Raw genomic sequence first — 13,674 nt, 5'->3', positions numbered from 1 at the left:
CATGTCAAGTGGTTTACTTATGTATATGTTATTACTGCAGCCAAAACTTCTTTTAAGAAAATAATGAAGAAGTTTCATCAGAGAAAAATTAAAAGTATTGCTGGATTCCTCAGGGCTGCAGAAAGAATAAGCAGAAAGTTGGAGAAGAACACATCAACCACACTAATGGAGTTTCTGGTGAATGGTCCTTCGCAAAGAGGGAGGTTTCAAAATATTTCCCAGCATCTGTCTGAGAAGAACCAGCTTTATGCACTGGCAGGGCCCAGGAAGCCCATAGCCTGCACACAAGGCATCACACCTCCCTCCCAGCCTGGCCTGCTCTCCCTCACTGGAGTATGTAGAAATCTGGTTTGGCAAATTGGGGGAAGAGGGACAGACGAAGAAAGAGGAATGTGACAGTCCTGTCCCCTCTACTGACTCCAGCTTTTTCTCTCTTTTTGTAACAGCATATTCTAGTTAGGAAAGGGTGAGTCCTTAAAAGTTTGAATGAAGTTGGAAGCTTCTCTTAGTATGTGTGTTGGTTATTCAAAGTACAAATCCAAATTATGTTTTGTTAATCAATTGCCTCTAAGATTTTCTAGTACCTAAGAGTGACCAGAAAACAAGTTTCATCCAAGGATAGGGGAAAAACTAGCCCTCCTGAGCAAATGAAGGGATAACAGGAAAAGAAAAGAAGTTTGCTTTATTCTTACACACAGCATATCCATTTGTTTGATTTATTGGTTGCAGTAGTTTGACAGAAAGACTATGATATTGCCCCAAAGTAGTAAGCAACAAAAGCTGACCAATGAAGATCCAGAGCCATCCAATAGATATATCTTGCAAACCATATACATGGTTTAAAATTTTCTGGCACCCACATTAAAATAGTAAAAAAAACAGATGAAATTAATTTTAAGATAATCTATTTTTACTTAACTAATGTGTCTAAGTATTATCAGTTCAATGTGTAATCAATGTAACAATTTTTAGTGAGGTATTTTATATTCCTTTTGAATTTTTGCACTTACTCTTCAAAATCTGGGTATTTTTTACACTTTCAGTACATTCCAACTTGGGCTCATTATGGGTAAAGAGCTCCATTGGCACATGTAGCTAGTGCTTGCCAGATTCCACAGTACAGTTGTGGGGTCCCTGATGAGGTGGAGAGTGATCTTAGACAGTGAGTAATAAGTCTTCATGCTCTGGTGATGAAGAGGTTGAGGCAGAGTCCCCAAAGTGGACAAGAGGATGATCTGAGATTCTGTTTGCACTTGTGTTGGGTCTGATGAGAAAGCATCTGGAAGGATATTGAGCAGAGTGGTAATGGTAATGGTAATGGTAATGGGGTAATGTAGAGCTGAAATGAGACCTGCACAGGCTGTGACTCCACCATCCATCCACGCTGACACTGGAAACCAATCTAAACTGGTCAGGAAGAGAGGAAACCGAGAGAATGTCTAACCAAGGGAAGTCAAAATAAATTCAGCACACTTTTCTGAAGTAATAGCTATGGAATTTAAATATTCATTAAAATGAGCAAAACATGCTCCCATAGGGGCTGTTACTGGTCTTTGCATGAACCAGCATTCTTGTCTGAAATAGAAGTATTAGGCAGTATGCTTAGCATCGTTTGCAGGGTAAGCCTGCCATTGTTCTGGTTTTGCTATGAGGGGAGTGAGGCTTAGGTAAGAGGAATAAAATAATCCACTTCTTACTGTAGAATATTATGGCTGAGGGAACCCTGGGAAACACTGGGTACAGAAGACAGCCCTCAGAGATGGGAGAATTTTCTGTGGAGGGGTGGGAGGCACATGCATAACCAGAGAGCCGGCTTCAGATTCTATATCAGGGCATTTTCCCAGATATCCCCCTGTGGTTTGTAGGAGTACTGGGATGGATCCCCTGTCTCTCAAAAAATAATCTGCTGTGGAGCAGAAATAATGATGAGGGGGTTTTTTTGGCCTTCGGTGTCAAGTCTGTTACTATAGGGAGAGTGAAAAGTCTTCTTGCAATCTTGGTTTGGCTGTGAGTGATGTCATGAGTGATGTCATGAGTGATGTCATTACACATGATGTCATGTGTAAGCCCCAAGAGCTCCACGATGGAAGAAAGGAGTGAGTGTGGAGGAGCAAGGTCCTAGCAGTGACGGCAGGAGAAGTGGAGGTGAGAAGAAAAGTGGAGGTGGGAGAAGTGGAGGTGGGAAAGTCAAAGGGACTGGATGATGAGAACACCGGCCATTTGTGGAGGACATTGAGAAATTGTTACTGTGTTCATTTTGGTTGGCCGGTAGCAGAGTTGTAGGAGAGAAATGTAGAGAATGCGAAAGGAGCTTTGTAATATAAGGAATTAGACTAAAGGGAAACCAAAAAGAAAAAAAAAGAAACAACAGCAAAATTAGTGGCTTAGAATGGATGTCCATTAATCATCAAATGTTTAGAATTATGGATTTTGAATATAAGGTATTCAGAGAGTTGGTAGACCAGCGTCATCCATCAGAAATATAATGCAAGCCACATGTGTAATTTAAAATGTTCTAGTAGTTACACTGAAAAAGTAAAACAAAACAGGTGAAATTCATTTTGATAATGTATTTTATTTAAAACAGTATATCTAAAATATTAACATTTCAACAAGTAATCAATGTAAAAGGATTAATGAGATATTTCACATTCCTTCTCTCATACTAAAGTATGTCTTCAAAATCTGGTGTGCATTTTGTCCTTCCAGCTTATCTCAATTTGGACTGGTCACATTTTAAACACTCACAGACACATGTACTTGGTGGCTCTGATATCAAAAAGTATAGTTCTAGATAGCTTCTTTCCACATTGTCACATTTTTGTCTTTATTTAATAAACTTTTCAAAAAGTATAATTATTTCTAAGTGGAATTTCAAAATAAGCCAAACTAAAAGTGTATTGCTTAGAGATGTGTATTTAAATGGGTGATAAAATTAGAATGAAGCACAGGGGGATGATTCTCACAAAAGCAAGGACAATAATTTTTTTTATTCTGTGGGAAATCCGTGATAGAGTTAGAAAAAAAAAATGGAAGAGAAGAAAATAAGAATCTCCCCAAATTATTCCACCAATTAGAGATGAGCATTATCAGGGGTTTTTTTGTTTGTGTTTTGTTTTTTGGGTTTTTTTTTTTTTTTTTTTTGGTAGTTTGTTTGAATTGGAGTTTTTAATTCGTTTGCCTGTTTTACTGAAAGAGAGCAAGAACCTGGAGCTGAATGAGGAGGATACATCCAGGGTGGGGCCAGGCAGGGCAGGTTAGGCTGCTGCATCATAGGCCTCAGTTACTGGCTGCCAAATGAAGTTTTCTAAGTCAGGCTAAAGACTACAGAAAGACTTTTGTCTTCTAACAATAGGAAGAGGGACCATTTCCAACATTAAAAGAAGGCAGACAATGCTGGACTCTTGGCCAAGTCTGATGATGCCCATTCCCATGAGAGGACACCCTAAAAGATGAGAGAGCAATTAAGGACATTGACTGGTTTTTTTCCTCTTTAAGGCAAGAACTTAACCAATTTACTGGAATTTTTAAAAGAATTTACTAGAAAAAACACAAGCCAATAACCTCATAAACCATTAGGTACTCAGTGTTTCTGGAAGGGCAGCTGTAAGTGCATGGTCTATGTCCAATTTTCTGTCATCTTGGAATGGGAAGAACATTGGAATGACAAGTTAGATTGAAAAGCTGTTAAAAGCCAGAAAAATAACAAGTGCCTAATCCATAAATGGAAAACTGTCAGTCCCTTATGTCTTTATACAACTTGGTTTGATGGTAATTCAAGCAAAACTTCTGTGTTTTCAACCAGCCCTTAATGGCAAAGAAAATAAACCATCCAGAGAAAAGGAGTCATAAGAGGAACAATATACCTCAGTTTAGTGTCTGTGGAGAGTAAATTTGAGTAATATAATTTACTTTAGGGGGAGAGGAAGAATGGACAAAGAAATGATGTGAAGCTGCAGACGTGAAACCTGGTTTGTGATTTCAGAGGTGAAACCCTTTTGGTTTATGACCATGACCTTCAGTGACCTGGCTCTGGCCACTGTACATAGCTAACAAGGCTGACGGGGACCCTGTTTACCATCCTGCTCCCCTTATCCAGCCTGCTCTGCTCAGTTATCACGGGCTTGTCTCTGCGTCACTGGTCTCCTAGGCTAAGAGTGTTGTTTCAAAGCTGGGGTTTCCAGGGCTTTCCTTTCTCCCCGCTGAGATCTGGGAACCCCCATGAAGTCTAAATGGCAGCTAGAGGTTGTCAGTTACATCAGGGGAAAACCTCAGAGAAACACATAATGTGTAAAAGTCACTGCAGCATGGAAGCCCGCAGATACCCTCTGATTCTGGGCTCCAGCACTGCGGGAGCCCTGCTATTATGCCATAAAAACAACTGCAAACAGCAAGCCTGGGGATGCGGATGTGCATCGCCAACTCACAGCGGTCCTAGGAACATGAGCTTTCGATATCTTGGGAAATGCGTCTTGCTGAGCAGTTTGGAGTGTTACCCCAAGTAGATCAGAGAGCTGTTTTCTTCTCCATTTATTTCAATGCAGCCTTGACGCTGTAGCTGGAGATTGTTAGATCCTCAGAAATTAGGTGGGCTCCATCAAATTTGCTGAGGCTTTACTCCATGTACCCTCCCCCAGCTAGCTGGCCATCGGGATTTCTTTTATTGCTGCCCATGTGGAGGGGCTCAAAAGACAGAGACACTTGCCTGCTGCATATCAAGTTAGAAGAGCATACAGTGGTGATGTTGAAAAGAGAATTGGTGAGGGGCCTTGAGCTGGGGCTCTGATCTTGACTGTGCTACAACCGACCTGAGTGACCTTGGGGAAGTGCTGTCACTTCTTAGGTGTTCAGAGACTGGGGTGGGCTAGCTCTGATGGCTTTTGAACTGGGCTCTGGGGAGTCTATTTAGGGGCTGTGGAAAGTGGAGACAAGAAACTGAGAGAGAGGGCCTTCTAGTATCTTCTACTGGAGCAGGTCCACTTTTATCCATTTTACATACTGGGATCCTTTAGAAACTTTTATTTAAAGAAAGGGTTACAAGACTAAAAATTTCAGAATTACTTAGGTGGATAGTCTCTCATGCACAAAATTCTTATTTTATTATTTTTCCCGTGTTTGTTAGATTGAACATTTTGCAGAGTGTTTGTTGATGGCTGATACAGCAGATTCCTTATTGACTTTTGTATTCTTCTATGGAGTATATTAAAGACTATAAAGAGACATATAATGGCTTTTTGTTCTTTCTTCTGGAGGAATGACTGTGGTCTTAATGATTAGAGCAGTGGCTGCCAATTCACTAATGGTTGGAACGTGTAATTAGAACTTGAGAACTTCACTCTGGTCATGATTATGCCACTTAGCATGGCCTTGAGCACATCCTTTACTTTCTTGGGAGGGAGGCACTGTACTCTGTGATTAGGAGCCTGGGTTCAGATCCCAGCTCCACCACTGACTAGCTATGTATTTTTGGGTAAGTCATCTTACATCTCTGTGCTTCGGTCATGTCTTCTCTAAAATGGGAGTAATAATACAACCCACCTCAGTAGGCTGTTAGGAGTGTTAAGTAAGTTCATTCATGCAAAGTGCTTAGACCAGAACCTGGCACAAATTACAAGTCTCAATAAACATTAACTATGATTATCTTTGGATTTTTTTTTTTCTTGTGTGTCCTATGAAGGTGTTGGGTCAGGTGATGGATAAACCCATTGATTAATTTATTAAACTGTATACCTTGGGGCCTACAAAAGTGCCTGATACACAGCAGGTGCTCAATACATTCTTGTTGACTGAATGGCCAAGATTTTGCATTTTGCCTTATAGGAATTATATAAGAACCTGATTTTGCACACCTATTATGCATCATGAAATTAAAATATCCAGAGTGTTAGGATGAATGAATGACGAACATCAACCATTTATTGAGAACTGTCTGTCATCTGTTGTAGACAGAGTCCAATCAGGGAAATAAATAAGCTCAAGCCAAGTAGTTTAGTAGAGGCCATTGAGGGTGAGGAACAAAGGGGCCAGGAGAGCTGGCAAGCCAACAGGATAGTGAGGGAGCCCAGAGATTAGCCAGCTGGAGGAGATGGTCCTGTTAGAGCTTGATGCCAAGGCATCCACCAAGCAGAACTGGAAACTGGGGCTGTTGAGGGATGGGTTGTCTAGCTGAACAAGTCACTGGCAGACTCAACAGAGAGTTCCCAATTTCCAAAGCCTCCTGTTGGCTAGATCCATCCAGAAGCCAGCTGGCAGAGGAGGATGGGAATTGTAGTTTGAGGAGGGGCTCTGGAGGCCAGTAAATGGCTGTGAGGGCAAGCAGGCCAAGGTCCAGCACCTCTCCAGACTGTGTACCAAGCTCTTCTAGTGGCAGGGCTGGCAAACTATGGCCCTCAGGTCAAATTTACCAACTGCCTGGTTTCATAAATAAAGCTTTATTGGAACACAGCCACACCTACCCTTTACACATCGTCTATGACTCTCTTCATGATACATGTGCAGAGTTGAATCCTTGTGACAGAGACCATATGTTCTTTTACAGAAAATTTTGCTGATCCTGGTCCTAGACTGTGTCTAACCCTTACAACCACTAGCCAAGTAAGTATTTCTACCCTTCTTTTACAAATGGGGAAACGGGCTTGTGAAATGGATCTGACTTGCCTGAGGATGAGCGCCCGGCCAGAATGAAGCTTGCATTTGACTGCTACCCAGATTTTACCAAACTCTACATGCCTTCAGTTGTACCCCAGGTCCCCTCAGGCCCCACTGAGCTACTGCGGCTCCTCATCCTCACCTTGGGTTGATATCTCTCTTTGGCATGTCTCTACCTCTCTATGCCTCACCATCAAGTTCATGGTAGCAGAGAGGTCAGAGGTTGTATAAGCTGGAATGGACCAGAGTTCACAGGACAGAGTCCAAATGTTTGGGGCTTGAAACTCTCAGTTTGTTAGACTGTCCTTTCCAGGGAGATAGTCAACCCTTAAGAGGCTCTTCCCCCTCCCCAAGTCTGTACAGTCATCACAACTAAGCAGCAAGACCAAAAGATTTGGGAGAACATCTCTGACATAATGGAAATCAATGTTAAAATGAACTTTGCTTTACAAAATTTACAGTATAGCTAACTCTTTAGGAATATTTCTCCTGTAAAGCTAAGTGCACCTGTCTGATGAAAAAATAAAACCCTAAAATGGAACATTATTGCCAACATTTCTCTGCATTGCTTGGAGATTCATCTTAGGTAATAGTATTTATGAGTCAAGCTGTGCTGCCTTCGCATACTCAACAACAGCAGGTAGAAGTCTCTGGAAATACAGGAGAATTTATATTTGCTGGGAATTCCAAGTGATTGCAAGGTAGCTGCTGCTTGCATTTGTTTTGCTCACACAGATGGCGAGAAATTGCATCTCTGGGAAGAGCATAAAGGGGTAAACTGAATGCATGTGAGATTAATAAAGTCAGGATTTACATGTGATGACACACAATCAGGGCAGAGCCATGGCCATAGTATTATTTGACTTAGCATTTAGCCAACACAGGTATTTTTATAATGTAATAAGTGCATTTTCCTGCCTCCATGAAAATGATCCTCCTGACCACTCCTCATAGGGTAACTGACACCAGTTATGCTTTTAAAGCCGTGATGAAGCTCTGCTGACCACCTGACCCTTCACATTCTTCTCTGGCCATTAGCTATTTGGAATGACTTAAGCTGTTTCCTCGAGCTGGCACCCATGGGCTACAGCCAGACCAGGCACCAAGCTGCCTCCATCATCCTTGGGGCAGGCAGCAGACATTTGCTTCTGAGTAGACCTGGAACTTAGGAATCTTTTCCATCTTGGGGGTCCTGGGTAAATTTGTACCCTCCGACATCCAGAAATTCACTACCATTTCATAGGAGGCAATATGATTATGTAGGGAAAGCTGGAGTTTCAGAGATGAAAAGAACTGGATTTCAATCCTCTGTTTATTAGCCTTTCCTCTCATGAATCTGATCCTCTCTCCAGGCCTGAGAAGAAGCTGGGGATGTCTCTGTGGCAGGCTGAATATGTGGCCCCCAAACACGTCCAGGTACTAGTCCTCCAAATCCTGGGAGTGTTACCTTATACAGAAAAAAAGGTCTGTGCAGACATGATGAAGTTAGGGATCTAGAAATGGGGAGATTATCCTTGACTATCTGGATGGGTCCTAAATCACTTCACAAGTGTCCTTATCAGAAGCAGGCAGAGAGGGGTTGCTTGGGTGGCTCATTTGGTTAAGCGTCAGCCTTCAGCTCAAGTCATGATCTCAGGGTCTTGGGATTGAGCCCTGTGTCAGAGGAGCAAGTTGACAGGTGAGAGGCCTCATGGTGCTTTAGATTCCCATATGAGTGGTCTAGACAAATGGCCAATGTTAAGACTGACTCACAGAGTTCTTGGGGTATTGGAGGAAGATTTGCACACACGCGCGCGCGCACACACACATATGGCAGGGCTTCTTACTGTATGAACTTTAGTAATCCCTGGGAGCCGAGCCCTGGCGAATCATCAGTGTGGTTAAAAACAATAGCCACCACCAAAGCAGCCATAATCACCACAAAAGGATTCATTTTTCTACCTTCCAAGAAATATAGGACTAAAGATCTTTGCAAGAAACTTTAAAGATTCACTGACACTTCAAGGCCTCTGGTCGTCTGTCCTCACAGGGAGGTCATCTGGAGCATCCCTGGAGAAAAGGCAGTCCAAGGTCAGGAGGATTGGCTCTGCTGTTCAGACACTGCACTGTCCTCATACCAGGCTAGACGGTGGTGAATCTGAGAACAATGCATCACCCCAGGGCCAGGTACCAGAGAAGTCAGGACATCCCCTACATCCCAGGTCCCACAGAGACTATTCAAATTAGCTAAACTGAAGTCACACTACGCTGCCCCTTTCTTCCAGTGGAAACCACAATAGAGGCTCTCTTTCACCATGTGCCCTTACCTCTTTGCCTCCTGATGCCTCCTGTGTGGCCCAGTGTGGCGTCACATGCCCCTTCTTCTTGGGAACGGTGAGTATCAAGCTATCTTTTCCATGGCAGTCCTTTCCTGATACTGTTGGCCTCACCAGACCTGAAGAATAATCAAGCTCATATTTTGAAACAGTATGTGCCCATTTAAACCCTGGACAGGTATGGCCTGGGAAGCTCAGGTGACATGTCAAGCTCCTAGCCTTGTGCTGAGCCCCTTGGAGGAGTTCTGGAAATAGCTGTCCTCATTCGTCCCTTTCTCTCTCTTCCTTGACTGTGACCTCATTGACTTGCTCTAGATGCACTAATCTTTCCCAGCAGCCTCATTGCTTACACCTCGCAGTTTATGCTGGCATTGTTCCTCTTCCCAGACAGCTGCCTAAGCAATCCTCTGCTCTCACTGTCCCACTTTGAGAGGCTGAGGGTGAGGTCACAGCATGGTTGGTGCATCAGTGCTTGCATTGCTCAGGCAGTGTTGTCAGAGCCTGAGCATGCATGCCTGTCATCCACCTGCGGTCAGTGACCTGTCAATACCTCATTCTGGAAGCAGTTTTTTCCTCCTCTTGAACTTGATCCAGACCTCACACAGATGAACTCTTATAGGCCAGTTTACATTCCTTTCTCTGGGGCGGCACTGAAGAGGATTATCCAATTCTCTAATTTCGGTTATCTGTTCCCCCCTCCCATGCTCATCCCTTCTGCTCAGTCTAGAACTTACCTCTTGGATTTATTACTCCTCATTAGCACCTCCTCCAGGAAAGGTGCCCTGGAGAGAGGGTTGTCTTAGGTGGTTTCCTCTAAGAGCAGAGCCTGAGACATATAGTTTATCTGGAAGTGTGAATCCTGGAAGCTGGAGTGTGGGAGTAAGGAGTGAACAGGATAAGGAGAAAAAAAACCCAACAGAGAAGGTGCATTTGAACTGGTTACCACTGTGGGCATCCCAGGCTCAGTTCCCTGGGGACCTCTGAGGAACTGTGTGGAATGCACCTCAGAATTGTCCTTCTGAATGTCAGAATCCTGGGACATTTATCCACCAACTCCTGTGAGCCATTGACAGAGGACTGCCCTGGGGGTGGTAACTCCTCCCTATTCTGGGGCGGAACCTGAGCCAAGGCTGAGTGTTCCTCCAGGGCTGAGGAGAAAGGCAGGGAGGCAGAACAGCTGGGAAATCTTTGAGATGAGACTCAAGATGGAAAGCTGGCCGTGGGGCTACAACCATCTACCTCAGAGTGCAAAAATCAGTAGGCTTATAAGTCAGTGTCCTACAGAGAGGGTGAAATTTAAATCAGTCAGGAGTAGCTTAAGAGAAGGATTTGGAACTGAGGGTTTACAATTGATGACCTAAACTGATGGTTTAAAAAATCACCGGTAGATCTTACCTGCCTGTATTTTTCCTTTCCTCCTTATGTTCAGGAGAGGACTTGACCTGTTTACCACCAACAATTCCTTTAGGATGAATGATTACTGGTTACTTACCTTTGCCAAGGTACCCTTGCATTGTTATTATTCCTCCTCTAATTTGATCAGTCAAGTAACTAACACATTCATCCCCAAAGTCAGACTGGTTCATATTTTGAGATGCAAACGCATGTGATTTTCCTCCTTTGCTTTTCTCCCATCTGAGCGGGTCTTGGCTATACTTTACTGTCTCAGAAAATATTCCTCTTAGATCTGAAAGCAGTGGAAGCCAGCAAGGATTTCTGGCTTTTGTTTTCTAAAAGTATAAGTCTGCAGGAGGATTTACAGAGGAGGCAGAAAGGTGAAAGGGACTTGATGTTCCAGATAATTTGTCTTGGAAATCTCTCCCACTGACCATACAGCTTCCCACTCATTCCCATTCATCCTCTACATAGAGAATTCCTACCCACCTTTCAAGGCTCAATTTAAATATCTTCTCTTTTCAAAAATGTTCTCATAACTCACCCTTCCACACCTATTCTAGGCTCCATAAAATCTGTAGATACCTATTATTATAGATATATATTACACGTGTGTATATATATCTCCCCTGCTAGAAGGGGAGATGGCCCTTAGCTGAGGGGAGAAAGGAGAAAGAGCAAGCTGTGGTCCAGGAGCAGTGGGGATCCAGAACCTGCTTTCTGTCAGGGCCCCCAGGATGATACAAGTCTCCAGAGAATGGTTGGGTGATACAACTAATTCCTACATCCTAAGCCAGGTGCAGAAGTACTGGAAGAGGTTATAGATAGACTTAGTAGCAACCAGGGCAGATAGGTGATGGAGCTTTCCTACACATAGTACTTTGGCACAGAGTAAGATCTTGACTTAAAAATAAATATTTATTTATTTGAGAGAGACAGAGAAGGATGGAGAGAGCATGAACAGGGGGAAGAGCAGAGGGAGAAGGAGAAGCAGACTCCCCACTGAGCAGGGAATTCAACTTGGGGCTTGATCTCAGGACTTTGAGATCATGATCTGAGCTACTCAGGCACCCCAGATCTTTGATTTTTCATGTGACTCTCAGGAAAGGGGAAGGAAAAGGAAGGACTGAAGGCAAGCAAGGCAAGCTTCCTCCCAGCCTGAGAGAGGAGGCTTGAAGTTGGTAATTACATTGATTTATTTAAAATAAGACTTAGATGCCTACTCACCACACAAACATTTGAGTGTTTGCTACATGACAGACGTCATGTTTGACATTGAGAATGTAAATTTGACTAAGACATAGCTTCTTGCTTCAAAGATGCACACATCCAATCAAGGGGGATACTCCTATAGGATGGTGATGATGATCCAAACACACGTGTAATATATATCTATAATAATAGGTATCTACAGATTTTATGGAGCCTAGAATAGGTGTGGAAGGGTGAGTTACGAGAACATTTTTGAAAAGAGAAGATATTTAAATTGAGCCTTGAAAGGTGGGTAGGAATTCTCTATGTAGAGGATGAATGGGAATGAGTGGGAAGCTGTATGGTCAGTGGGAAGGGTGAAGAATAGCAGGAGTGTGTATTAGTTTTCTGTTCTGCATAACAAGTCACCACAAATTTAGTAGCTTAAACCAACACATGTATTTATTTTCTCACTGTTTCTGTGGGTCAGGACTCTGGGCACCACTTAGCCAGATTCTCTGCTTCAGGGTGTCACCCTACTGCAAAGCATTATGAAACAATTTTCATGGTTCGATAGTGAGGCTATTGGTAAGGGAAAAAATTCCCCTATAATACATAATCTCTGCAGCCCATTTGATAAATATGCCAGTTAATTTACTCCTCCCTTTCAGCCCCCACCAGAAATTGCAGTTCAGTGTCACTTTTTGTTTTTGAGGGAGGTAAACTTCTGCTGAAATTCATGACTCTAACCTTGGAGACTGCATTATCATTAATTTCTCCTTTTCATGAGTTTTTAAACGTTTCCATCTGAACACTAATCATATGAACATGATGTTGACACTCTCCCAAGAAATGGCCAATACCAACAATAGCTCAGGAATGCAGATTTTGACAAGGCTGGATTTGATGATTTGCACATCCTGAGAAACTGTTGGAATTTTGAAGCAAGGCATTGGAATTAGGAGGGCCCAGCCTCTGGATTTACCTGAAAGTAATTTATTACTTGTCCAGCACACTGGTTCCAAAGGGACTCAATATTCCCATAGACTCTTTTCTTCTCAGCATCTTTCAGTGAATCTGCCCTCAGTTAGTTCTGGAATCAGAGATCCTCAGTAAGATTCAATGTGATGTTCTAACCTTGGCCCCAATTATCTCAATATTGGATTTACAATTACACATTACACAGTGTTTAAGAGTGTTGGGGTCACTACTCTTTTGGAGCTGTTTACTTTGGAATTTCCCTGAAGCCTCTGTATATTCTACGGCTCTAGAAGGTGCTGTTCTTTCTTGTGTTAAAAGTTGTATTCTGGGGCAGCCCGGGTGGCTCAGCGGTTTAGCACTGCCTTCAGCTCAGGGCGTGATCCTGGGGTCCTGGAATCGAGTCCCACATCAGGCTCCCTGCATGGATCCTGCTTCTCCCTCTGCCTGTGTGTCTCTGCCTCTCTCTCTCTCTCTCTCTCTCTCTCTCACTCTCTGTCTCTCATGAATAAATAAATAAAATCTTAAAAAAAAAGTTGTATTCTGATAAAGGACTTTGAATGACATTCTCAGTGCTTACACTGTGACTGCTCTAGTCAAGTTTTCTATCGAAATTTTGCTAGGAAGTTACCCATCTTAAGTTGTAAAACTCATTGCCATCAAATGATACAAGATACTCTCTTTTGATGATTTTGATCAGTCTTAAATATTTTTTCTCTCTTTTCTTAATCAAGCTCACAAAAGTTTATCTTTTTGTTGGTGTTTTTGAAGAATGAGATTTTGATTTTATTTCTTTCTTTTATGTTTCCTATTCTCTTTCTAGCTGAAATTAATTCTATTACTCTTTTTCTGATTTATTATGATGAACTCTAAATGTCTTTAATTTTAGGCTTTGAAGCCATTTAAGGCTATAATTTCTAAATACAGCCTAATGCTATGTCCTGCAGATTTTATTATAAAGTGGTCCACATTCTAAAGACTTTCTAGATCGTTTAAAATTTCAGTTTCACTTCATCTTTGATATAAGGAGCGATAGGACTGTTTCTCAATTTACAAGTAGCTAAAGTAATCATTATTATTATTATTACTATTAAGCTTAAATTGAGCACATGACCTTTACAACTCTTATACAATTTATGAGTTTTCT

The 13,674-nt window shown here is 42.4% G+C and overlaps 1 long non-coding RNA gene across 4 annotated transcripts in view; it reads left to right on the top strand.

Moving 5' to 3' along the window:
- LOC111096447 overlaps positions 1–13,674 on the top strand; it is a 49,097-nt gene that overhangs the window by 18,517 nt on the left and 16,906 nt on the right. The window contains exons 2-5 of one of the 4 annotated variants that reach the window (XR_005354052.1): positions 6,539–6,594; positions 8,001–8,064; positions 8,678–8,814; positions 8,913–10,465. This is a non-coding gene — a long non-coding RNA (uncharacterized LOC111096447). Of the gene's footprint in view, positions 1–6,538; positions 6,595–8,000; positions 8,065–8,677; positions 10,466–13,674 lie in introns of all 4 variants that reach the window. The other 3 variants (XR_005354051.1, XR_005354054.1, XR_005354053.1) reach the window with 3 other exon arrangements.

Source organism: Canis lupus, chromosome 1 (genome assembly GCF_011100685.1).
Source record: "Canis lupus familiaris isolate Mischka breed German Shepherd chromosome 1, alternate assembly UU_Cfam_GSD_1.0, whole genome shotgun sequence".
In the NCBI taxonomy this organism is placed as follows: Eukaryota; Metazoa; Chordata; class Mammalia; order Carnivora; family Canidae; genus Canis; species Canis lupus.
Note: the sequence above shows the minus strand (reverse complement) of the source record. Positions and strands in the feature narration are given on the sequence as shown.